At 36.1% G+C, this 27,080-nt stretch overlaps 1 pseudogene; it reads right to left on the bottom strand.

Annotated features, from left to right (window-relative positions):
• Positions 1-327: 327 nt before the first annotated feature.
• On the bottom strand, positions 328-27,080 carry LOC140888891 (serine carboxypeptidase-like; annotated as a pseudogene).

The raw sequence follows: 27,080 nt of genomic DNA, 5'->3' as shown, positions 1-27,080 counted from the left end.
GGAGATACCGACGATCAAAATACTGGTTTAGCATTTGATTCATTTTGTTTTCGTGGATCTTTTTATTTTTGGATGCTTAAATCTAACGTTGAGACCATATTCTGTTTTTCCATCTGAACATACATAATGGACTGCCTTTTTTCTGGCTCTTTTCATTGGCTTATCTTACTCTCCTCAAACATGACAGAATGCAAGTCATCAGATATATATGGCACTGTATTTTGGCAAAAGTTTTCATTCACATAGATTAGATTAGTTATCTGTCGGGGTTCTGTGTATCAAAGTAGGATGCTATTCTTATTATATATCTCCATTAATGGTGGCAAATCACAAATAACCTGCCTGACTCAAGGGGCTTTGGCCTTTCATCCACCTTGTTATCATTTCTAAAGAATTTTTAGGCTGATCTATCGGAACCATATGACCGGCGTTGTGCACTTTCAGAAAAGCAAGTGGTCCATATCCTTTCTGCAATCCAGCCTCTGCACCATCTACGGTGAATGGAGCCGTGGATGCTGCTAAGTATTTCTTCTGCCCCGACCATTTCATGGCATCAAGCCAGTTCGAGTTCCCTGCCCAAATCACACGAATACATTGTAAAATGTCCCAATGAGATGTGTAGTACTTTCAGAAGCTAGATGCTGGGGTCTTTCTGTAAGGCCCGAAAATATTAAGTTCTTAATTATGGGATTTAAGATTTAAATTCCGAATAAAAGTGAAAAGATGAATTGAAGAAGTTAAGAAATTAGAGATTTCAATTTCGGGTCAGAAATATTTAATTTGAGGATTTTTGGATTTTAAGATTTTAATATCCGGAATTCTTAAATTAAAAGATTAAAAACATTTGAATTGATATTTATGAAATTTAAGATGTGAATTCCAAGATGATAAATATCAAGGATTTAATTTGAGGATGAAATTCGAGAAAGGACCCATATGCAAATATTGAGAAGTTCAAGGACTAAAATGCGATAAGGTGCGAAATGATTTAATTTTAATTCGAGAATATTTAATTTGAGAATATTTAGAGTTTAGATTGGAATTCTAATATTCTTAAATTATTTAGAATTGAAATTGAATTAAAAGATTGGTCGAGGACCAAATTGCAATTATTGAAGAATTCAGGGACTAAATTGCAATTAGGCCAATATATATCTAAATTCACATATTCCTAGCCTTCATTCACGTGGGATTCAGAGGGGAATCAGAAAAGAAACCGTGAGAAAAGAAAAGAGAAGGGTTAAGGCATTTTTGCCTTTTCAAACTCCGATATCTTTTGATCCGTCTGGTAGAATTTCCAATTGAACATATATTTGCGATCACAGCTCCGAGTGCTACGTTTTGATGTAAGTTTTATGAAGTTCTACCATGTTTGAATTTTAAGTTGTTGTTAGAATTAAGATTTGATTGTATAAACATGTTCTAGCATATACGACGATAGCATATCCAAGACGGATCGAGAAAAGATCGTCGTTTGGACATGTTTTGAAATATTGAAAGATTTCTCGAAAATCTGATTTTTATGGATGATATTCACGTGTATAAGCTGCTGAAATTTTTGATGTTATTATGTTAAGGTGGTAATCATATTGATGTTTAAGCTTTTGGAAAGATCGAAATCGTACCGTTACGTCGCCGGTTCAAGATTTTGAATTGTTATGCATTCTAAATGTCTAGAGCTCATCTTCAAGTTTATTGTGGATGAATTGAATATGAGATTATGTTTAGAATGAAGATATAATGATATTTGAATCGAAAGATTTATCGAACTCGAATAGTTGCGATGTCGATAGAATTCCGATTGTCTTAGAAAGATTTGAACTGAATAAGTTTTAATGAAACATCGATTCAGATTTGAACTTGATGTTTAGCTATGTTATAAATCATTTCAGATTTGAATTGAAGATTATCGAAGTCGAATCGACGAGTTCGAGTTCGAATGACTAGAAGTGTTTGAAGTTGAATCAAGAATACCTTCAAGTAGCACTGATTGAAATGAGCAGATTTTGATTACCGATTTGGCTAGCATTGAGATGACATAATTGGCAAGTTGTTATTGATCAGCATTTGCAAGACTTTGCAATGATTCAAGATGATTGAATCCCGATCACAGGTATGAATCGACATTATTCCTGCCAGGTAGAACAACTCGAAAACGTGGTGGTTTTCGAGTTATCCTGAAATCACATACGTAGTTGTTTCAGTGCTTTTATGTGATTTATATGAGTTTTGATGCTTTGATTGATTATGTTATTATAAGTTCAAGATGTTTTATAGTCTTTAATGCATACAGCTTATGTTGCATTCATCTTGAACTCCAGCCTGTAAAGCATAAGGGCAGATTAGCCTAGATTGCGAAATGACGTTTGGAGAATTATAGTTGAGCGGCATGGATTGCAGCCTTCGCTTTCAGAGCCAGAAGACTCTCTATAATTGCACCAAAATCAGAGGATTAAGATACTTGATTCCGCCTCGATTGGGAGTGTCGGCGGTTTGATAGTTATTTTATTCCTCGGGATCCCAAAGAACTAAGCTTTGTTGATATCAGATTTGATAGCCTTTTTCTTGGCACATGCATTGCATTTATGCATTAACCTAGAGTTTTCTATGGTTTAGATTATGCAGTTATAATGCTAGCATGTTGTGATACACTATTCTAGATATGAATGTGTGTTATTGCTTTAGATGAATCATTATGTGTTAAGAGTTTAAGCGGCGATGATGATTCTATGAATTACATGTTATTACATGTTTTATGATTTTAGAGTTTTATAGCATATAGATTCCATATGCTTTCATGATGTATATGCATGTCTTTCATACTGAGATTTATTCTCACCGGAGTTATCCGGCTGTTGCTTTATTTGTATGTGTGCATTGCATCAGGTTGGGGCATGATCAAGTTAGAGTTGGCTTGGATAGCTTGAGAAGAGAGATAGCATGTGGTGATTCGGGTTTTAAGTAGATGACATGTATTTATGGTTTGGTAAACATGTTAGAAAGCAAGAACCTTTGTATATATTATTTTTGCCAAGTATTGATTTATACTTGAGAGTTCATGTATTCTAGATCACTTAGTATGAGTTTGAATGCATGTAAATTATGTAGAATCATGTTGAGAAATTTATATGAAGTTTGTATGAGATTTGGAATCAATTATACAGCAAAGAAGCATTTTTATTCTCTGGACAGGGTGCCCGCTCGATCGGGTGAACTTCACCGATCGAGCGAGGCCTGTATTTTGCAAAAACAGAGGAGTAAGTTTTTGGGCTCGCTCGATCGGGAGATTTTCACCGATCGAGCGAGGCCAAAATGGATTCAGACCGAGAGCTGCAATTTTATGCTCGCTCGATCGGTAACATTTACCCGATCGAGCGAGGGGCCTTATTTAAAAAAATAATAATTTTTTTAGCTCTTGGTTTATTATTCTTGTATTGTTTGATTAATTGTTAATTAATCATTTATTGCCCTAAGATGAGATTAGCAACCCGGGTCTCCACAACAGGTGGTATCAGAGCGTAAAGTCTTGGAGCATAAAGTCTTGAACTCAGATAGAAGTTGAGCGGGGTAGATGGAGTCGCATGCATTTATAGTATTGCATGATTATGCTTTACTTGCTTTACAGAATTGTATGCGACGATGATTGTTTGATTGAACACGACTTGCTTTATTGAGATAAGAATTACATGCTTATATGCTGATATGTATGCCTGAGTTATTGAATTCATTAGAAATAGTGAATTCGTCTTAAGCATGTACTATGTGAAAAAAACATGAGTATTTGCAAGTATGTGTTCTATTCAGAAGCATGAGATTATATGTATGTTATACTGCAATTGTATGTTATAATCTCTGTCATATATATTGCTTCTGTTATCGAATAAGACAGCTTATGCAGAGAGTATGAGAACCACAGACAGAACAGAACAGCAGATAGAACAGAACAGTGTTGAGGTAAGTTTTTGAGCCGATTGCACTGAGGAGTATGTTAGTTGAACAACTCCAAAGCTATGAATCATCAACTCAGAAAGATACAGAATATGCTATGTCTAGAAAGGAGTTGATTTGAAGAGCTGGATCAGTTGTTCAAGAGAAGCATATTCAGATGAACATAGAACCAGCCTGATTTTATATCAACTCCAGGACTTAGCAAGAAGTTGGTGAAGTTGCCAGAAGAAGTACTGAAATTGTTTGGCAGGTAAGTAAATAGAATTGTTTCTTTCCGTATATGCTAAAGATGATAGAATAGTAGAGACGCATAAGTTGATTTCAAGCCAGTAAGAGAAGAACGAAATTATGAACCGGTAGTACGAGGCAGAGTTGAATTTTATTCATGCCTCTGTAATTGTGGAAACACTATGATCATCACCTCCACTACAACTTCCATAGCAGTATAGCTATGAAGCAAGAGATAGTGGCAACAGCAGCAAAGATTGATTCAGTCTAAACGCCAGCAGATGAAGACATATAAGCATAGCTTCCTTAGCTGAAACAGATCGAGAGAACATGTGAATGACAGATAAGGTCATAGGCAATGCAAGTACAGAAAATAAGGCTCAAGTTGTATCAGATAAGAATATTACAGGTAAGTGAGTTAATTATAGTTAACCGCTTATATATTGATTGCATAGCATACATTCATAGATCAGTGATTTGTTATGCTATAATCTGTATCTGATGAGCCTGTATTCATCGTATTTGCTGAAATTTTGCCTTTGAGTAGATGGAATATATTTGTAAGATTCTATGAAATACAGACTTGAGGAAATAAAATTGAATATGCTAATATCAGACGTGAGATATTAAGCTAGAATGCATTATAGATATTAATGCAATAACTGAGTATCAGATAAGAATTGATTGATTCTGTGCAGTGATTAAGTTAGATCAGCAATATCAATGAGTAGAGATCTATTTGATATGAGTTGCAGAAATAAATTTCTATTATGTCGGTACTGTTTATATCACGATGACCGTAGAAGAATGTCAGTAGAAGTTTAGTCGATATATTGAACTAGTACAGCAGTAACCTAGAATTGACAGCTATGTCAGTGGTTAGAATGTACAGAAATAGTTTAATGCCATATTTCGACCTTTCTACGACATGAATGCGGTTCTATATAGAGTGTTGTCTAGTACAATGGTATTATGACAATTAGTATAGAAGAGCATTACTTGAACTGAAGAACTTCAGAAACAGCTAGCAGATTTAGTAGAAAAGAGTTATGTAGTACCGAAATGATGATTAATTCTATGACAATAAGTTAAGTCGAAAAGAGTATATTCGACTATTGTCAGCTGAGAATTAAGAATTAATAAATGAAATTATATCAATAGAGAATAAGAAAAATCAGTTACAGTTGAGCTTTTTCTTCAATTTTGTTGAAGCTATTCTATCATAGAAATCATGATTCTTGAGTTTCTTGCTATCGATTCTGAGGTTTTTGTATTCGACCTCGATCGACTTTGATTGACTCTTATTCATTTGCTAGAGTCTGATTTGATTTACTCGCTTTAAGTTTTGATATGCAAGTGAGTTGTTTTCACTGTGCAGATTTTGTCATTCAGAATGTTTGATTTTGGGTGACCTTGACTTGAGCGAGTTCCTTTGATTTGAAATTTGAGAATTCTGGATTATTTGATGTGAATATTCAGTTTATCTTGAAGAATTTGGCTTGTAACTGATAGAAATTCAGATTCAGACTATTAGCAAGATTTCTGGGTTTTAGCTAATTGCTGGATTTATTGGGTACAGATCTGTACTTGTTGTATGTTTATGCTTGACAAATACTTAAACGATCAGAATTGTTGTGATCCAAGCTAAACTTGAATTAGTTTGGAAAGATAAAAGCAATATTGATCTTAGATCAAGCAATAGAATATTGATTGAGAATGCTAGATTAAGATAAGAGATAAGACAGCAGAGCAGAACAGATGAATGTTTGTGGTGATTAATCGTTTGATTATGCCAGATATTCTAGACATGGAATATCAGATTCTGAAAGAGGCATATGACAACAGATTTAATATCCATTCAGTTGTCTAAACATGTATGAGGTACATGTAGTCTTTACTTGGAGATGAGTATTGGTGAAAGAAATGAAAGCAGATACGACATAATTGACAGTACCAATACGAAAATTCCAGTAAAAGAAGCAGAAAAGAAGAACTCAAGTGGTTTATGTAACAGATTAGTTACATAAGAGTTGAAATCAGATCAACTTTGTGAACGACTTTGATTCGAATCTACTCGAATCGTCATGATTTTGAGGTTTAGAGTGTAGTAGATTTTGACAGATTCATGAATATGTTGTATTAGATATGATACAAACATAAAAAGATTTTGGTTATACATTTAGCAAGATGATCAGGTTACAGGAATTATTGAAATCTATTGTCGAGATAGAGACTTTAGATTTGTTTTCTAGATTGTGGCATTGATTGTCAGATGTTCTGAGTGTTTGGTTGTATGAGATTTCATTATACCATCCTCTGATTAGTGGACTATCAGATGTGATTATCCAGATTTCTGAGGATATGCTCAGAACTATAGTACTAGATTCGGTACTAGTTGATTGATTATTTGCCACGTGATTACCATAATTCCTGTAACAGCTATTTGATAGATATAAAGACATTATTTTGATGATTGATTGATCAGAAACACAGAATTGTCTTTATATTGAAATAAAATTTCAGAAATATCAGCTATCAGACCAGCTATGAGTCACGAAATGATAGCGAAGGTGAAGATGGCTTTGAACAGAATAAGAATAGAACAGTATAGACAGAATGAGCAAATGAGTAACAGATATAGATTTGAAGCCTGAACAGAATGATCAGTTAAGAAGTTCTTTTCCGAGAATCATTAGGTTCAGAAAGAGGTTTCATAATTGATTCCTATGAGTATTTGATCTAGCTTATGGATTAATACTCGAATTGTCAGATAGATGAATTGTTATCCATATGCATTGGCTAAAGAATATCAGCTAGAATATGTATGTGCATTCAATTCAGATACAACAGAAGTAGATAAGATGTTAAGCAAGACAGATGAACTGATGCAGAATTCGATCATGAGAAAGAGCAACTTAGATATAAGTTGACTCAGTTATTATATGTATTGCAGAAGCAATCAGAAAGAAAAATTAAGATACGATAGAAGAAAAGATATCATAATAGATATCGAAAGCTCAGAGAATTGAAGTAAGTAGTACTTCAGTTAGTTATACGCTTACGAGAATCAGCAGTAAGATCGAATGCGATTTCGAGGACGAAATCATTCCTTAGAGGGGAGGAATTGTAAGGGCCGAAAATATTAAGTTCTTAATTACGGGATTTAAGATTTAAATTTCAAATAAAAGTGAAAAGATGAATTGAAGAAGTTAAGAAATTAGAGATTTCAATTTCGGGTCAGAAATATTTAATTTGAGGATTTTTGGATTTTAAGATTTTAATATCCGGAATTCTTAAATTAAAAGATTAAAAAAATTTGAATTGATATTTATGGAATTTAAGATATGAATTCAAAGATGATAAATATCAAGGATTTAATTTGAGGATGAAATCCGAGAAAGGACCCATTTGCAAATATTGAGAAGTTCAAGGACTAAAATGCGATAAGGTCCGAAATGATTTAATTTTAATTTGAGAATATTTAATTTGAGAATATTTAGAGTTTAGATTGAAATTCTAATATTTTAAAATTATTTAGAATTGAAATTGAATTAAAATATTGGCCGAGGACCAAATTGCAATTATTGAAGAATTCAGGGACTAAATTGCAATTAGGCCAATATATATCTAAATTCACATATTCCTAGCCTTCATTCACGTGGGATTCAGAGGGGAATCAGAAAAGGAACCGTGAGAAAAGAAAAGAGAAGGGTTAAGGCATTTTTGCCTTTTCAAACTCCGATATCTTTTGATCCGTCCGGTAGAATTTCCAATTGAACATATATTTGCGATCACAGCTCCGAGTGCTAAGTTTTGATGTAAGTTTTATGAAGTTCTACCATGTTTGAATTTTAAGTTGTTGTTAGAATTAAGATTTGATTGTATAAACATGTTCTAGCATATACGACGATAGCATATCCAAGACGGATCGAGAAAAGATCGTCGTTTGGACATGTTTTGGAATATTGAAAGATTTCTCGAAAATCTGATTTTTATGGATGATATTCACGTGTATAAGCTGCTGAAATTTTTGATGTTATTATGTTAAGGTGGTAATCATATTGATGTTTAAGCTTTTGGAAAGATCGAAACGTACCGTTACGCCGTCGGTTCAAGATTTTGAATTGTTATGCATTCTAAATGTCTAGAGCTCATCTTCAAGTTTATTGTGGATGAATTGAATATGAGATTATGTTTAGAATGAAGATATAATGATATTTGAATCGAAAGATTTATCGAACTCGAATAGTTGCGACGTCGATAGAATTCCGATTGTCTTAGCAAGATTTGAACTGAATAAGTTTTAATGAAACATCGATTCAGATTTGAATTTGATGTTTAGCTATGTTATAAATCATTTCAGATTTGAATTGAAGATTATCGAAGTCGAATCGACGAGTTCGAGTTCGAATGACTTGAAGTGTTTGAAGTTGAATCAAGAATACCTTCAAGTAGCACTGATTGAAATGAGCAGATTTTGATTACCGATTGGGCTAGCATTGAGATGACAGAATTGGCAAGTTGTTATTGATCAGCATTTGCAAGACTTTGCAATGATTCAAGATGATTGAATCCCGATCACAGGTATGAATCGACATTATTCCTGCCAGGTAGAACAACTCGAGAACGTGGTGGTTTTCGAGTTATCCTGAAATCACATACGTAGTTGTTTCAGTGCTTTTATGTGATTTATATGAGTTTTGATGCTTTGATTGATTATGTGATTATATGTTCAAGATGTTTTACGGTCTTTAATGCATACAGCTTATGTTGTATTCATCTTGAACTCCAGCCTGTAAAGCATAAGGGCAGATTAGCCTAGATTGCGAAATGACATTTGGAGAATTATAGTTGAGTGGCATGGATTGCAGCCTTCGCTTTCAGAGCCAGAAGACTCTCTATAATTGCACCAAAGTCAGAGGATTAAGATACTTGATGCCGCCTCGATTGGGAGTGTCGGCGGTTTGGTAGTTATTTTATTCCTCGGGATCCCAAAGAACTAAGCTTTGTTGATATCAGATTTGATAGCCTTTTTCTTGGCACATGCATTGCATTTATGCATTAACCTAGAGTTTTCTATGGTTTAGATTATGCAGTTATAAATGCTAGCATGTTGTGATACACTATTCTAGATATGAATGTGTGTTATTGCTTTAGATGAATCATTATGTGTTAAGAGTTTAAGCGGCGATGATGATTCTATGAATTACATGTTATTACATGTTTTATGATTTTAGAGTTTTATAGCATATAGATTCCATATGCTTTCATGATGTATATGCATGTCTTTCATACTGAGATTTATTCTCCCCGGAGTTATCCGGTTGTTGCTTTGTATGTATGTGTGCATTGCATCAGGTTGAGGCATGATCAAGCTAGAGTTGGCTTGGATAGTTTGAGAAGAGAGATAGCATATGGTGATTCGGGTTTTAAGCAGATGACATGTATTTATGATTTGGTAAACATGTTAGAAAGCAAGAACCTTTGTATATATTATTTTTGCCAAGTATTGATTTATACTTGAGAGTTCATGTATTCTAGATCACTTAGTATGAGTTTGAATGCATGTAAATTATGTAGAATCATGTTGAAAAATTTATATGAAGTTTGTATGAGATTTGGAATCAATTATACAGCAAAGAAGCATTTTATTCTCTGGACAGGGTGCCCGCTCGATCGGGTGAACTTCACCGATCGAGCGAGGCCTGTATTTTGCAAAAACAGAGAAGTGAGTTTTTGGGCTCGCTCGATCGGGAGATTTTCACCGATCGAGTGAGGCCAAAATGGATTCAGACCGAGAGCTGCAATTTTATGCTCGCTCGATCGGTAACATTTACCCGATCGAGCGAGGGGCCTTATTTTTAAAAAAAAAAAATTTAGCTCTTGGTTTATTATTCTTGTATTGTTTGATTAATTGTTAATTAATCATTTATTGCCCTAAGATGAGATTAGCAACCTGGGTCCCCACACTTTCTTACAGAGCCAGTTGCATATCAGATCATATTCTCTAGCATACACAAGTAACTTGATCCCATCCTCCAACAGTGCAGGTATTCCTACTTCAAGATTTCTCATCCAGTCTCCGGTCATAGCGTAGTACACCATGGCGCTGCATGAGACGAACTCTATGTCACCAACACCAAGAGCGATTTTGACGGGTTCCAGTTCCAGAAACCGCTCCAGGTTAGAGAAGTCATAGCACAGGGTACCCTTACACTTCTTTCTTATATCATAGTACTGCACATGCAACCGATTTAAAATGCTTCTTGTAGTTAAACAGTGTATTTTGTTCTCAAGAGACATGATAAGCACATGTTAAAGAATGATATAACTTACAAACATTTACTTCGACTATCTAGGCCTAAAGAACAGCAATAGACACCAGAGTTATTTTTATCGCCGTTGATATGGAAACACATGGAAGGCTGAAGTTTAAAGTAATACCACAAAGTTTAGCTTCTTTTGCACATTGTAAAACTTTTGGTTTAAAGCTATCGTACTCATCCTATGTGAGTAGTTTCATTTTCAAAGCAAAATCAGTGTACGCTTGATATTGGATTTCTGGGTTAGTGAATCCATTTCCTATGGCCATTCCCTGCGAAAATAAGAATTCGAATCCGTAAAAACAACTTTCTGACTAGATGTTATTCAATGGCAGCAACATATAGAACTACTTGAGAAGCACATAAAAACCTTTAAATTGATATGAATGCCTTCTTTGTCTTTGTTTCCTTTATTAATTCGAGAAACCAACACAGGAATATAGTGCCCCGCATAAGATTCTCCGGTTATGTAGAAATCATTCCCTGCGAACTTTGGATGCCCCTTGAAAAACTCCTGACAGTCATCATAAAACTCTTTTGATATTAAGAAATCAAGAATCATAATTCGTATTATTTCATGAAATTGAGAATCATGATATTGAGAAAGACCTACAAGAAGTCATATAGATCATTGCCAACATCTTCCTCATTGTGTCTAATGTCAGCATCGGCAGAACTGTAGCTAAAACCGGTCCCGGTTGGTTGGTCGATGAAAGATCATATTGTGCACATGTATTTTAAATTATTTCCTTATTACATTCGATTTCTATCTTTGGAGTTTTGTCTTTCTTAGACAAGTGTTAAAGTTGGTAATATTGATTAAATCTGATACGAAATATTTAATATCAAATGATATTTTGTTTCCCTGATATGTAGGTTCTTATTTATGGAAACAATTTGAAGTTCTATTTAAAGGAGTGCATAGGATCGATCAAAGACGACAATCAAGAGAGAAGAAAGTGAAACGTAGAGAGCAAAATACATAGAAAAATTACTGAAGAAATTCTAGAGTGTTGAAGATCTATCATTGAAGAATTTCTGAAGAGATACTACTGCTACGCTGTGTTGCCGAGTAGTGTTGGAAACACTGAAGAACACATGAGTGAAGTGTTGTTCAGAAAGTGTTTCTTTGGTTTTCGTTTTTCGGCTTAGTACTTCCTATTGATGTTTTATTCTAGTTCTTACTAGTTTTTAGGAAGTCTTTTATTTTCTCAATTTGTTGAGAAAAATAGTTTTTCATAAAACAATCACTAGTTGGTTTTTGTAAACTGATTTTATTTTTCTAGTGATTATTTCGCCATGAGGCATCGCACAAGTACTTGATACTTGTGCATAATTATCTGTGTTATTGTTTACTTTTTCTATTAGTTAAATAATCTGTTGCACAGTGTTATCGTGAAGTGTTGACAACACTAACAGATAACACTCACTCAAAAAGTTTTCTGGTATTTCTGTGGTTTTAGACTGTCCAAATCTAACAAGTGGTATCAGAGACATTCACTTGACGATACTAAGTGTGATTCTGTTTTTGTGTTTGACAGGACATCACAATGGAAATACCTTATTCAGGAACTGCTCAACGTCCTCCAACCTTGGATGCATCCAACTATGCTATCTGGAAAGTCAGGATGCGTGTTTACATCAATCGATTGATGGAAGGGCATGGCAATGTGTGCTACAAGGCTGGAATCCACCAAGAAGAACTGATGGAGAAGGAGACTTTCCACTCAAACCAGAAACGGAATGGAATGCCGAAGAAACTGCTGCTTCGAATATGAACAACAAAGCCCTTAATGTTATTTTCACTGCTCTTGATTCTAATATGTTTTCTCTGGTCACTAATTGTGTTTGTGCTAAACAGGCCTGGGAAAAACTTCAAATGCACTGTGAAGGATCCGATAGTGTGCGTCGAACCAAAAGAAGGATTCTCACTACTCAGTTTGAAAATCTGAGAATGGAAGAAAGTGAGACGATTGATAATTATGAACGCCGCTTGAGGAAGATTGAAAATGAGGCAATTGATCATGGTGATGCTATTTCGAATGAACGAATTGTGAGCAAAGTGTTGAGATCACTGCCTGAAAGATTTCAAATGAAGATTTGTGCAATTGATGAATCAAAAGACACATCAATTCTGGGATTGGATGAATTGATGAGTTCACTACGAACATATGAGTTGGAGATGAATGTAGGGAAAAAGGAAAAAGGTAAGTCTATTGCACTTCAAGTTTCTAACGACTCATATAATGATTTTGTTGATTTGACACAGGGAGTAAACGAGTCTGATCTAGGAGATGATTCCATTGCCTTTCTTACCAAACAATTTGGTACCTATTTGAAAAGGATGATAGATTCAAAGAAACCTGGTCAGAAGCCCAAAGTTTTAAATACTCCTGCTGTTGGAAAACCCTTAAGAATCGGTGGACCAGAACAGAATAACATCCCATCAAAGAGTCAAAATCGATTTCAAAATGAAGGAAAAACCTTGAATAACTCAAAGAGGTTTGAGTCTGTGAAGTGTCATGAGTGCACTGGCTTTGGTCACTTTGCTAATGAGTGTCCAACCAGACTTCGCAAAGGAATGAGTGCTTCCCTAAGTGATGATGAAGATGAGGAGGGTACAGAAAAAGGAGATGATGAGACTCACAATGCACTGTTAGTTTTGGTACAGCAGAAAAACAGTGTTGTCACAGGTGTCCCAATACTTGGTCACAACACTGACCAAAAGTTATTCTGTGTGAATGCATTTGTTTCTGGAGACTCAAATCAGGAAGCTGGTGAAGTAGAACTTTCTTGGGATAATGCTCAGAAGATGTATGAAGAATTGTATAATGATTGGATAGTAAGGAACAAGTCAAATTCTGCTTTAACAAAGGAGAACAGTGAACTAAAAGTTTCAGTGGCTAGACTTGAAGTTGTTCTGAGCAAGAAGGATTTAGAACTTGGCAAGGTTAAAGAAGAGCTTGGAAGCGCCAATGCAACTCTTGCAAAGTTTAATTCGAGCAAGACCAAGCTGGATTCAATTCTGATGATGGGAAAAGATGATAGAGCTGGTCTAGGCTTTCATAATAGCAAGTTTGAAGAAGGGGAGTCATCAAAAACTATTTTTGTCAAGGAGAACAATAACTCTGTTAAGAATCCAACTGTAATTCCAAAAGAAAAACCAATTCCTTTGAAGACACAAGCTCCTGTTCAGAGGAAAAATCAAAAGAAGCGTAGGTTTGTTTGTCATTACTGTCACAAGTAAGGTCACATCAAGCCTTACTGTTTCAAACTCAGGTATGACTATATGTACTGGAATTCCAGGCAAGAGCTGTCATCAGTATTGCCAACACTGAACCAGAACACTGCTAGGAGCAAAAATACTGAGAAAAAGGTTTGGGTACCAAAAGCTAAATCCAGTTGTAATGTTGTTTATACTTTCTTGAAAACTAATGTTGCAGGTCATTGGTACTTCGACAGTGGCAGTTCACGCCACATGACAGGATTGAAGAAGTATCTTTCTGACTATATTGAACAGGATAAAGGAAAAGTGACTTATGGAGGAGGAGCTAATGGAAAGATTGTTGGAAAAGGCAAATTGAATGTAGAAGGACTGCCTAAGCTTCACAATATTCTACATGTTGAAGGATTAAATGTTAATCTTATTAGTATTAGTCAACTTTGTGATGATGATCTTATGTTAAATTTGATAAGAATCTATGTCAATTATTTGATAAAAGTAACTCTTGTGTTTTGACAGGAACTAGATCATCGGACAACTGTTATCAACTTGGAGAATAAATTGCTTGTAAATTCACCAAGGTTGATGATTTGAATTTATGGCATCAAAAGTTAGGACATGCTAACTTCAAAGCTCTGAAGAAACTGAGCAATAATGAAGCTGTTCGTGGGATGCCAAATTTGACTTCTGAAGTTCCATACGTGTGTGGAGACTGTCAAAAAGATCTGAAAGGGAAAACAATTGAAGACCATATTGATGATCTGCTAGATACTGTTGCTCCACAGACTGATTCCAGTGTTGTCAATAGTGTTGTCCCACCTGAAAAATCACCCAGCACAACACTGAGTCCAACACTGACTATGGATGAACATAATACAGAAGATCAGGATGATTTTGAAGATGAAATACAAGATGCTGGACATGATGTACCTAGCAAAATTCAGAAAAACCATCCTACTTCACAAATCATAGGAGATGCACAAGGAAGGATGCAGACCCGAAGAAAGGAAAAAGTTGATTATCGAAAGATGAGCGGGTTAGTGTGCACGACTTCCGCATACTCTCAGATAAGACATTCTTGCTTTGTGTCTAGTATTGAACCAAAAAATATTGGTGAAGCTTTAAAAGACGAGTTTTGGGTCAATGCTATGCATGATGAACTTGAACAATTTGTTAGGAATGATGTGTGGATCTTAGTTCCTCCACCTGATCATAGTAATATCATTGGAACAAAGTGGATTTTTAAGAACAAAACTGATGAATCAGGAAATATTGTAAGGAACAAAGCTAGATTAGTAGCTCAAGGGTATGCACAAGTTGAGGGGTGGAATTTGATGAAACCTTCGCACCTGTAGCCCGAATAGAGTCTGTTAGATTACTGTTAGCTATTGCTTGTCACATGAAGATGAAACTTTTTCAAATGGATGTCAAAAGCGCATTTTTGAATGGAATTTTGAATGAAGAAGTTTATGTAAGACAACCAAAGGGATTTGAAGATCCAAATCATTTTGATCATGTTTATAAGTTGAAGAAGGCCTTATATGGATTGAAACAAGCACCTCGTGCTTGGTATGGAAGGCTCACGGAATATTTGCTTGACATTGGATTCAAAAGAGGTGAGGTAGACAAAACATTTTTTGTTCAAAAAGTACAAGGTAAAATTCTTATTTGTCAAATCTATGTTGATGACATAATTTTCTGTGCTTCATCTCAAAAACTTGTGAATGATTTTGTTGAAAGCATGACTGCTACCTTTGAAATGAGCATGGTAGGAGAATTGAATTACTTTCTAGGTTTACAAGTGAAACAAATGAGTGATGGAATCTTTTTGTGTCAAAGCAAATATGCTAAGAATTTGATAAAGAGATTTTGTACTGATCATGTTAGACATATGAAAACACCAATGGGAAATAATGAAAAAATGTGCAAAGACAGTGTTGCTGACAGTGTTGACAACACTCTGTACAGAAGCATAATTGGAAGTCTGCTGTATTTAAGTGCAAGACAACCTGATATTATGTTCAGTGTGTGTTTGTGTGCCCGATATCAATCTGATCCTAAAGTCACACATATGAAGGCTGTAAAACGAATTTTGAAGTATGTTGCAGGAACTTTAGACTTGGGGCTATGGTACTCTAACGAAACCAATACTAATTTGGTAGGCTATAGTGATGCTGATTGGGAAGGAGATGTTGATGAAAGAAAAAGCACCACGGGTGGTTGTTTTTATTTGGGTAACAACTTGATGTCATGGTATAGTAGGAAACAGAACTGTGTGTCACTTTCCACTGCTAAATCCGAATATGTAGCAGCAGAAAGTTGATGTTCTCAATTAATTTGGATGAATCAAATGCTGCAAGACTATGGTCTTAAAAGTGAAACACCAACTGTGTACTGTGATAACTCAAGTGCTATAGATATATCAAAAAACCCAGTACAACACTCTCGAACTAAACACATTGACATAAGACATTACTTCATTCGAGATTTAGTTGAGAAGGACATGATCCAAATGGAGTTTGTCGGGACCAATAATCAACTGGCCGATATTTTTACAAAAGCATTAAACTTTGAGAGATTCTCTAGTTTAAAGAAATCTCTCAACATGTGTTCTTTAAAAGCACTCACAGTTGTTGTCCTGAAGTGTTGCCAACACTGAAGGACAACACCAATCATGCATGTGCATTTTTAGGACTTTAGGCATACTGCATATTCATAATGTTCTATGTTTTGCACTATTTGATAATACTGACTAACACTTTGTAGTTTTTCTGCCAAAGTTATTTTCAGATCACACTTGCCATGAAAAAGAGCTTTAAACCACGAATTAGTTGAGGGATGTTCGTGTATTCCATGATCTTGTCCCATGTGAAAAGTGGTTTTAAAAATTAAAAAGCATGGTTTGATAAAATTTCAGTGACCAATGTCTTGAAAATCAAACAAAAATCGGAAGAAAATTGGAAAAAGTTACCTAAAAGAGTCCAATGAAGACCGTTCTTTTAGTGTGCAGGCTACCACTTCTGAATCAAAATAAAAAGAAGAAAAACATGGCTCTGGAAGTGTGAAAAATTTCAAAATATTTTGAAAACTACAGTGTTGTTGGAAGGTGTTGCCAACACTAGTGCTTAACACGTACTGCACACACTTTGCATACATTTTTGATCTAATCTCATTACATTCTGTTTAGACATAAATTAGGTCATGAATTTTGCATTTTTGTGATCATATCGAGCTCAGGGTTAAAAGTTCAAAGACGAACAAAAATTGGAAAAATTGCCCAACTTGCTGAAAATTGAAATTGTTTGTGATTGAACATGTTTCAATGGTGTTAAAACTCGATGTGGAGTTATTTATTTTGGAAAATTATTGATATATTCTTAAGTAAGAGTTTCAGGGTATCCTTAATTAATCAAATTTAATTTCCTTAATTAGAGAGATTCTTTTGATTTTTTTTTACCGTTTTAACCCCTTATCCCTATATATTTCTAAGCACTGTAGAAATTGATCTTATCGTCTTCAATCTTTTCTAACTCTCTCTGCAAAAATTCTCTGAAACCCTTAATTTCTATATTGTTTATAATGGCAGGCAAAGCTTTTGATTCGCATGATATACGATCGGAGATGGGTTATTAAGAGGAAGACAAGCCTTCGGAGCTATCTTATGATCCTATTCTCTCGATTGTACCTGTTGCCATTCAACCTACACCATTGGCAGAAATTGCTCCAGGGGAACCCGGGAACGAAATCGACCTTGAGAATCCTCCTGATTTCTCAGTGTTGAATCGTGTGTTCCCAACACAGCCAATAGCAAGGAGGTCAAAGCGCCAAGCGGGATTCAACCCCGATTTTACTACCACCAAGAGAATTCGTGGAAAATGGGAGACTTCTCGTCCTATTGTAGATGATCCAGATTTTTCATCTGGAGATGATTCTGCAGATCAAGACTTTGAGGTGGTTGCCATACCAAAACCTTCTGTTGCTGCAAAGGCCAACTCAAAGAATGAGGAATCATCAACGAGTGATGATTCATCTAAAGAAGATTCTACTGTTGTGGCTTCGAGTGAGAAAGAGCCAACTGCTGCTGTTGTTGATGATACCACAAAGACAACCACAGAGGTTCCAGTGTCTACTGATGAGGAAATTTCACTGGCCACTTTCATGGCTAATATTCGAAAGACCAAGGCTAAACCCATTGCATCTTCACAGGTTCCATCTGATGATGATGAACCAGATTCTGAAATGATGAAGGAATTTGAGAATAACCGGCCCCAGGAGTCTGATAGTTCATCCTCTTCAAGTTCTGAAGAAGAAAATTATGAGGATGCTGCTTCTAACGAATCTGGAAGTTCTGAGGAACAAGCTGCTGATGACAGTGTTGCCAACACTGATGACAACACTAAAGCCGAATCTGACTCTGAGATTGATCCTGATAAAGCATACAATCTTCAGTTTTATTCAAAAGAGTCTGCTGACGAATGGGAGAGTCTGTCTGGAAAGGACTGTTTGGAAGAAAGAAATATTGATGAAGTGTCTTTCGAAAAGCAGAACTTGGTGACTTTCTTGAAACAGCAGAATTTATATTCTACTGTCACCACTGCCGGACCATTTTCAAAAAGATCTGTGTTAGAATTTTACTGCAATCTGAACATGAAGACTGGAGATGAAGAATCATTTAAGTTTAGAAGAGTGTACATCCGAGGAAATGTGTATGATTTTACTCCTGTTTTGATCAATGAGCACTACAATACTCCTGATATCGATGATGATGCAGTTACTGAGGATATTGATCAAGTCACTAAAGTGATCACTGGAGGCATGGTTCAAAAATTTCCACTGCACCCAGACAGGTTGTCAGCTGCAAAGCTTACTTCTTTATTTTCTGTGCTTCACAAAATTGCGATCAAGAATTGGACTCCATCGACCAATACAACCGTGGTAACTAAGCCACAAGCACTTGCATTTTTTGCTATTGGAACTCAAGCACCTTTGGACTTTGGAAATTTGGTGTTTGAAAATATTATGACCTTTCGAGAAGGTGGTTGGAAAGCAACAAAGTTTCCGTTTCCTTCTTTGATCTATGGTATGCTGGAATCTCAAGGTTTCAAACCAGATGATGATGAAGAATTGATCGGAGGAGAAGAGCTTATCAAGATTGCACCTGGACTGTTGAAGGGAAATAGGAAGCTTGATCTACCATGGACTGGTGTTGTACCCAGTATTGCCAACACTGAGTCAGTTCCACCTATGACCGTTCATAACACTGCTCAGATTATGTTGAATGCTACTGCTATTCGCTCTTAAATGGCTCATGCTGAACAGAAAATTGCTCAAGCCAAAGCTGATCTCGAGTATTATGAAGCCTTATTGGCTGAGTACAGGCTTAAACTTGGACTAACAGGGCCCTCTGGACAAAAAAGGGGGAGTAGGATCAAGTGTTGATCAAGCTGAAAAGGAAGCTGTTTAGATATTTGGTTTTAAGATTTTTCTTATCCTTGTTCGAAAATATTTATTAATCTCTGATATGCTAATGCACTATCTGATACTCTGATCTTGTGTGTTGAGAGTCGGTGTTGACAATACAACCACACAACACTGTTTCTGAGATGCTTAAATTCAGGGGGAGCATTAGTTGCATAAAGATAGGGGGAGCTATTTGCACTTGTTTGTGTGTTTTGTCCAGAAAGGCAAAAAAGGGGAGTTTGAAAGATCATGTTGTGCACATGTCTTTTAAATTATTTTCTTATTACATTCGATTTCTATCTTTGGAGTTTTGCCTTTCTTAGACAAGTGTTAAAGTTGGTAATATTGATTAAATCTGATACGAAATATTCAATATCTAATGATATTTTGTTTCCCTGATATGTAGGTTCTTATTTATGGAAACAATTTAAAGTTCTATTTAAAGGAGTGCATAGGATCGATCAAAGATGACAATCAAGAGAGAAGAGAGTGAAACGTAGAGAGCAAAATACATAGAGAAATTACTGATGAAATTCTAGAGTGTTGAAGATCTATCATTGAAGAATTTCTGAAGAGATACTACTGCTACGCTGTGTTGCCGAGTAGTGTTGGAAACACTGAAGAACACACGAGTGAAGTGTTGTTCAGAAAGTGTTTCTTTGGTTTTCGTTTTTTGGCTTAGTTCTTCCTATTGATGTTTTATTCTAGTTCTTACTAGTTTTTAGAAAGTCTTTTATTTTCTCAATTTGTTGAGAAAAATAGTTTTTCATAAAAACAATCACTAGTTGGTTTTTGTAAACTGATTTTATTTTTCTAGTGATTATTTCGTCATGAGGCATCGCGCAAGTACTTGATACTTGTGCATAATTATCTGTGTTATTGTTTACTTTTGCTATTAGTTAAATAATCTGCTGCACAGTGTTATCGTGAAGTGTTGACAACACTAACATATAATACTCACTCAAAAAGTTTTCTGGTATTTCTGTGATTTTAGACTGTCCAAACCTAACAGTCGACGTATATAATATTCGATACCTTATCCCATCCAAACTTGTTCCATGTTAAGGAGAGGTGATAAGTGTAGTTAGTATGCATTATTTTATAGCATTTTGTGTTTAGTTTGCATGCATTTAAGTTATTTTTCGTTAGTTTTATTAGTGTTTTATGTTATGTGTTTGCATTAGACTCACCTGGTTGAATTTTGTAGGAAATTAATCAAAATTTGGGATTTCTGTGCGTTAAAGCCGCGCGCGCGCGAGCCTCTTTCTCGCGCGTGCGCAGAAGGGATGACCAGAGAGCTTACAGGGAAGCCGCGCGCGCGCGCGCGAGTTGATTGAGAATTCGCTGTTTTTTAACACTACGCGCGCGCGCGCGTATCCGCATGACCTAAGTTTCGAGATTTTTAGTTTGAATTGGATTCCAATTGGCGCGGCCCTATAAATAGAATTTTTATGCTCTTTTTCCGGACTTTTGGATCTTTTGGGAGAGGCGGCTACGGCACAGGATTGGGAGATTTTTCTCTTCTCTTTTATTTTATTTTATTTGTCAATTCATGATTAAAACTTGGTTTTGAATTATGAATTGTGAGTAGTTTTTCTTTATTTCGATCAAGGCCACGTGATTGGGCCAGACAATTTATGTAGAAAACTCGTTTGTTTATTTGAGATTTTCAGACTTAATTGAGTTTATTGATTATCAGATTTATCTTTGCCTTACAAATTTCTTGGCCAGTTATTTGTTTGCTTGTTAATCGATTCCAATTTGTACAGAGGAGGTTTCGAATTCGATCACTTTGGTTTTCAACATAGTGTAAAACTGACTAGAAATAGAATTCGGTTTCATTATGCGGTTTAGGTGTTTACTGAATTTTCACAGTGTTTATGCATTTGGATTTGATTAGAATTATGAAATATTAATCCGTCAAATTTGAATAGGTTTGATTGTTCTAGAAATAGTCTTTCGAACAATTTAGGAAAATTCCCGTAAATTATAATTAAGTCTGATATCTTAGATAGATTGCTTGTTGTGTGAATTGTCTGGTACCTACGTGTGTCCTTGATCGAAGTTTTTCCCAAATTTTAAGTAATCCGAAATATTTCAGCTTTATTTTAATTAATTTGAGTTTTATTGCAATTTTAGTTATTAGTTTAAAAACCTGAAATCGCTCTTTTTAATTAGCCTAGATTAAGTAGAAATAAATATATTTTGGTAATCATATTTTTACAGTTCCTGTGGGTTCGACATCTGGACCGTTGTCCACTTTATTATAATTTGACCTGGTTCGCTTGCCAGTAGAATTTTATTCATACCGAAATAGCCGGTCAAGTTTTTGGCGCCGTTGCCGGGGACTGTTTGATATCAAAATTTTTATTTCTCTTGAGATTAGACTGTTTTTTTTTTATTTATCTGCTTTCTGAATTTTTTTTATTTTATTTGTCTTTGTCAGGTACTCATCTGCTAGTGCATGCATCGATCTCGACTATTCAAAAATCTCCTACCACTCGATTTGTAGATAGAACGCACGCTTAGTAGGATTCGGAGATCTAGGAAAGATCTTAATTTGGAGCTTGATTCTGAGTCTGAGGAAGAAATGGCAGAAGAAGTTGACAACCGCACTGTTTGGGATCTTATTAGGCCTCCGGTTGAAGGTTATGGATCCAGCATCGTTCGCCCCGCTGTTGAGGCGAACAGCTTTGAGCTTAAACCCTCAACTATTCAGATGATCCAACTTCAAGCACGATTTGGAGGCACTTCTACTGAGGATCCTTATGCTCATCTGGAGTGATTCTTGTCGATTTGCGACACATTCAAGTTTAATGGGGTAACCTCTGATGCAGTGAGACTGCGGTTATTCCCATTCTCTCTACAGTGCAAAGCCTTGGAGTGGCTTGATGACCTGCCGACTGGTTGTATTACTACTTGGACGGGTCTTGTCCAAGAATTCCTAAAGAAATACTTCCCTCCTACGAAGATGGCTAAGTTATTCTCTGATATTATATCTTTCAAGCAAAAGGAGGGAGAATCTCTACATGCGGCGTGGACCAGGTTCAAAAAGATGTTGAAGACATGTCCTCAGCATAATCTTACTCAAAGCCAGCAGACCCAGACGTTCTACAACGAAGCCGATCAGTCGGTTCGATCTAGCTGGATGCTGCCGCCAATGGATGCTTATTCAGGAAGACGCCAGCTGAAGCTTGGGAGCTCATTGGCAACATGGCAGAGAGTAATATTGGGTGGCCGGATGTAAAGAAGGAAAAGAAGGGTGGAATTCTAGAGGTCGATGCTTTGATGGCCCTGAACGCTAAGATCGACTCTCTAACACATCAAGTGGCACTCATGAAAACAGCGCCAACACAAGGGAATCTGAAAGAGGATCAGCAGTTGTTTGAAGTTGATGCTGTAAATTTTATGGGAAATCAAGGACGGCAGCCGTACAACTCCTACAACAATAATTATAATCAGAACTGGCAGTCCAAGCAAGAGGAGAAGAAGCCGAGCTTCGAGGAAATAATGATGAAATATGTGGCGGGTACTGAGGCTCGTTTACAAAATCAAGAAGCTATGATGCAGAGGTTGGAAAGTCAGATGGGTCAAATTGCTTCCCAATTGTCAAATCGTCCTACTGGATCTCTACCGAGCAACACTGAGCTCAATCCCAAAAGCGTAAATGCAATTATGGTAGTGACGAGATCACAATCTGAACAGTCTGAGAAGCAACCGGAAGACGAGAAGGCTGTGGAAGGGCCGAAAATTGATGAAGAAAAAGAGGAGGTGCGTACAGAAAAATCCTCCACGACAGGTAAGAAAGGTAAGACTTCAAAATTTGAAGTTAATAAAAATGTTGATTTATCTACTTTACCTTTCCCTCTTAGAGCTAAGCAACTACTATTTGATTCTCAATTTAAGAAGTTTCTTGAAATTTTCAAGAAACTGCATATTAACATACCTTTTGCAGATGCTTTAGCTCAGATGCCGAGATATGCAAAGTTTCTGAAAGACTTGCTGAAAAATAAAAAGAAGCTGAATGATCTTACGCAAGTCACAATGAAGGAAGAGTGCTCGGCGGTGTTGCAAAAGAAGCTTCCAACAAAATCTCAGGATCCAGGGAGTTTTTCTATACCCTGTCATATTGGAAGTTTGTCTTTTGAGAATGTGTTGTGTGATCTTGGGTCGAGCATTAATTTAATGCCTTATTCTATTGCTCGAAAATTAGGAGTTGAAAATATAGAACCTGATGTTATCTCTCTTAAATTTGCTGATGGTTCTATTAAATATCCGAGAGGGATCGTAGAGAATGTCCTAGTCAAGATAGAACACTTTATATACCCTGTAGATTTTGTTATTCTTGACATGGATGAGGACTGTGAGGTTCCACTGATTTTAGGGCGTCCTTTTCTTGCTGCTAGTAGAGCCCTAGTTGATGTTGAGAAGGGAGAGTTGGTTCTGAGATTGAACGATGAACAAGTAGTTTTTACTATGTCTAAGTCGGCTACTGAGAGCCCAATTTTGAAATCTTGTTCTGCTATTCGTTTGGTTGATGAGATGCATGATTTTGGTGCATGTCTGCAGGTGAAGTTGTCTACAGGAATTAATCCCTTGCACAAGTTCTTTAATGATGTAGCATGCAAGTGCAGGACTGATTCGAGTTTTTCACAGACGGTGGATAAACCACCTTGAATTTCACCACTCAAAGAGGAGTATAGTCGGGCTATAGACTATAAATTTAGCGCTGACTGGGAGGCAACCCAGTGTTTTTGTTTTTTTTATTATGTTTTTGGTTTTTATTTTTGTTTTTATTCGATTATTGTTTCTTTCCCATGCCAGTTGGTCGTGCCCGCCGATAATCTAGACTACTGATACCGTCCAAGAGGATACTGTCAAGAAGGAAGAGAATGCATCGAGAACCAGGGGAGTGTTATTTTTGTTTTTCATTACATTGTGTGTTTGTTTGCATTCTGTTCATTGTTCTGAAGCATTGAGGGCAATGCTTTGGATAAGTATGGGGGGGTAGACTAATTTATAGCATTTGTGTAATTTATTGCATTTGTCGTGTTTCGTTTTTGTTTGCATATAGTGTGTTTTTGTTGTTGTTTGCATTGCATGAGTAGGATGAGTCATGATAGTTGCATTGCATGAGTAGGATGAGTCATGATAGCCAATGATGATGAAGTTATGTTGAAAAAAAAAATTTTGAAAAATTTTGCTCTTGGCTTGACATGAGAAACTGTAGGTTGAACCGTGAATATTTTTAAGCACTAATGTTAGACCAGTGGACTGTAACAAAAGATTTGATGAAGTTTTTGTCTGTTTGACCATTGCACGGCAATAGGTGGTTTGTGAATCTTGATTGTGTACTATGAATTTTGATGAGGCTCTAGTTTACACTTATGATCTTGGGCGCACCTAGAGAAAAAAAAAAAAAAAAAAAAAGAGTTTTATACAATTCCATCCGGGCCTTGAAAGGATTAAAATCCTATAAAAGATTAAATTTAAGGCTAAGTATGCGGGTTAAATGGGATTGATGCTCCATCCGGGTTATAGATGAGGGGATTAGAAAGAAAAAATAGAATGATTTTTCATATCCTATCCAGTTGTAGCTAAGTCAGCGGGTAATTATTGGGGCTAATGCAATACCGGGTGCAAAATCCGGAGGTGTGTAATTCATTATCTCAAGGGAGGTGGGTATGTCTAGAGATCGTTGGAATGAATGGACACTTGAAAAGTGAAACTTGCACTGATTTGTCATAGGTTGCTAAGCAGATTTGAGACGAATTCGGTCTAAGTTGTATGAAACTGGAATGACATTTCACACACACACGTTTACGTAAAACCGAAAGTGTATTATGAAAAGTTGAGAGCATGTTTGTGATTTTTGTTGGTAATTGAACTTCTCAGAGGCTGTGCACATTCATGACTTGTCCTTACTTATGTTTTTGTTTGCATTTTGTTTTTGCATGTCTTGCTCGAGGGCGAGCAAGAGTTAAGTATGGGGGTGTTGATAAGTGTAGTTAGTATGCATTATTTTATAGCATTTTGTGTTTAGTTTGCATGCATTTAAGTTATTTTTCGTTAGTTTTATTAGTGTTTTATGTTATGTGTTTGCATTAGACTCACCTGGTTGAATTTTGTAGGAAATTAATCAAAATTTGGGATTTCTGTGCGTTAAAGCCGCGCGCGCGCGAGCCTCTTTCTCGCGCGTGCGCAGAAGGGATGACCAGAGAGCTTACATGGAAGCCGCGAGCGCGCGAGCTCCTTCGCGCGCGCGCGCGAGTTGATTGAGAATTCGCTGTTTTTTAACACTATGCGCGCGCGAGACGTCCTAAACGCGCGCGCGCGTATCCGCATGACCTAAGTTTCGAGATTTTTAGTTTGAATTGGATTCCAATTGGCGCGGCCCTATAAATAGAATTTTTATGCTCTTTTTCCGGACTTTTGGATCTTTTGGGAGAGGCGGCTACGGCACAGGATTGGGAGATTTTTCTCTTCTCTTTTATTTTATTTTATTTGTCAATTCATGATTAAAACTTGATTTTGAATTATGAATTGTGAGTAGTTTTTCTTTATTTCGATCAAGGCCACGTGATTGGGCCAGACAATTTATGTAGAAAACTCGTTTGTTTATTTGAGATTTTCAAACTTAATTGAGTTTATTGATTATCAGATTTATCTTTGCCTTACAAATTTCTTGGCCAGTTATTTGTTTGCTTGTTAATCGATTCCAATTTGTACAGAGGAGGTTTCGAATTCGATCACTTTGGTTTTCAACATAGTGTAAAACTGACAAGAAATAGAATTCGGTTTCATTATGCGGTTTATGTGTTTACTGAATTTTCACAGTGTTTATGCATTTGGATTTGATTAGAATTATGAAATATTAATCCGTCAAATTTGAATAGGTTTGATTGTTCTAGAAATAGTCTTTCAAACAATTTAGGAAAATTCCCGTAAATTATAATTAAGTCTGATATCTTAGATAGATTGCTTGTTGTGTGAATTGTCTGGTACCTACGTGTGTCCTTGATCGAAGTTTTTCCCAAATTTTAAGTAATCCAAAATATTCCAGCTTTATTTTAATTAATTTGAGTTTTATTGCAATTTTAGTTATTAGTTTAAAAACCTGAAATCGCTCTTTTTAATTAGCCTAGATTAAGTAGAAATAAATATATTTTGGTAATCATATTTTTACAGTCCCTGTGGGTTCGACATCTGGACCGTTGTCCACTTTATTATAATTTGACCTGGTTCGCTTGCCAGTAGAATTTTATTCATACCGAAATAGCCGGTCAAGAGGTTCTTTGTTATTTTGAAGGGGCCATTTTCATAAAATAAAGCTATTTCACTGCTGCATCCTGGTCCTCCTGTTAGCCACACGACTACAGGATCCTTGCTGCTGTTTCTTGATTCAAAGAAAAAGTAGAACATCCTGCAGCCAATGTTATATCAAGAAAACATGTGGAAAAAAAAATTAAGGCGATTGATTTGGCTCAAAAATCATGGGATTGATCCAGGAAAGTCGAAATCCGTATTTAAAAGTGTCAAGAAACAATATACCTTGCAGCTTCGGAATGCTGTATTCTATAGTAGCCAGCATGATGACCCAAGTCAGAGATAGATCCTCTTGTTTCCAAAACAAATGGAAATTTAATCTTCCTTTCGACGATCCTCGATTCGTTAGCGAATCTGTACCCGGAAACTTCCCCGACATGATTATTCATACCATGCTTTGGGGACAAGTTGAATGATCTGATGAGCCTTTCTGCCTGAGACTCTGTTTTTAGAGATTTCAGAGTGAAAAAATGATCGTCGTTGAAGGTTCTTGCTAATGAAAATGTTGCAGAAATTAAGAACACAGAGACAAATGTGAAAAGGTAACAATGGTGAAGAAATGTGCAAGCCAT

This window comes from Henckelia pumila, chromosome 3, assembly GCF_033568475.1.
Source record: "Henckelia pumila isolate YLH828 chromosome 3, ASM3356847v2, whole genome shotgun sequence".
Classification (NCBI taxonomy): domain Eukaryota; kingdom Viridiplantae; phylum Streptophyta; class Magnoliopsida; order Lamiales; family Gesneriaceae; genus Henckelia; species Henckelia pumila.
The sequence above is the reverse complement of the archived record's forward strand: the minus strand, read 5'-3'. Positions and strand labels throughout refer to the sequence as shown.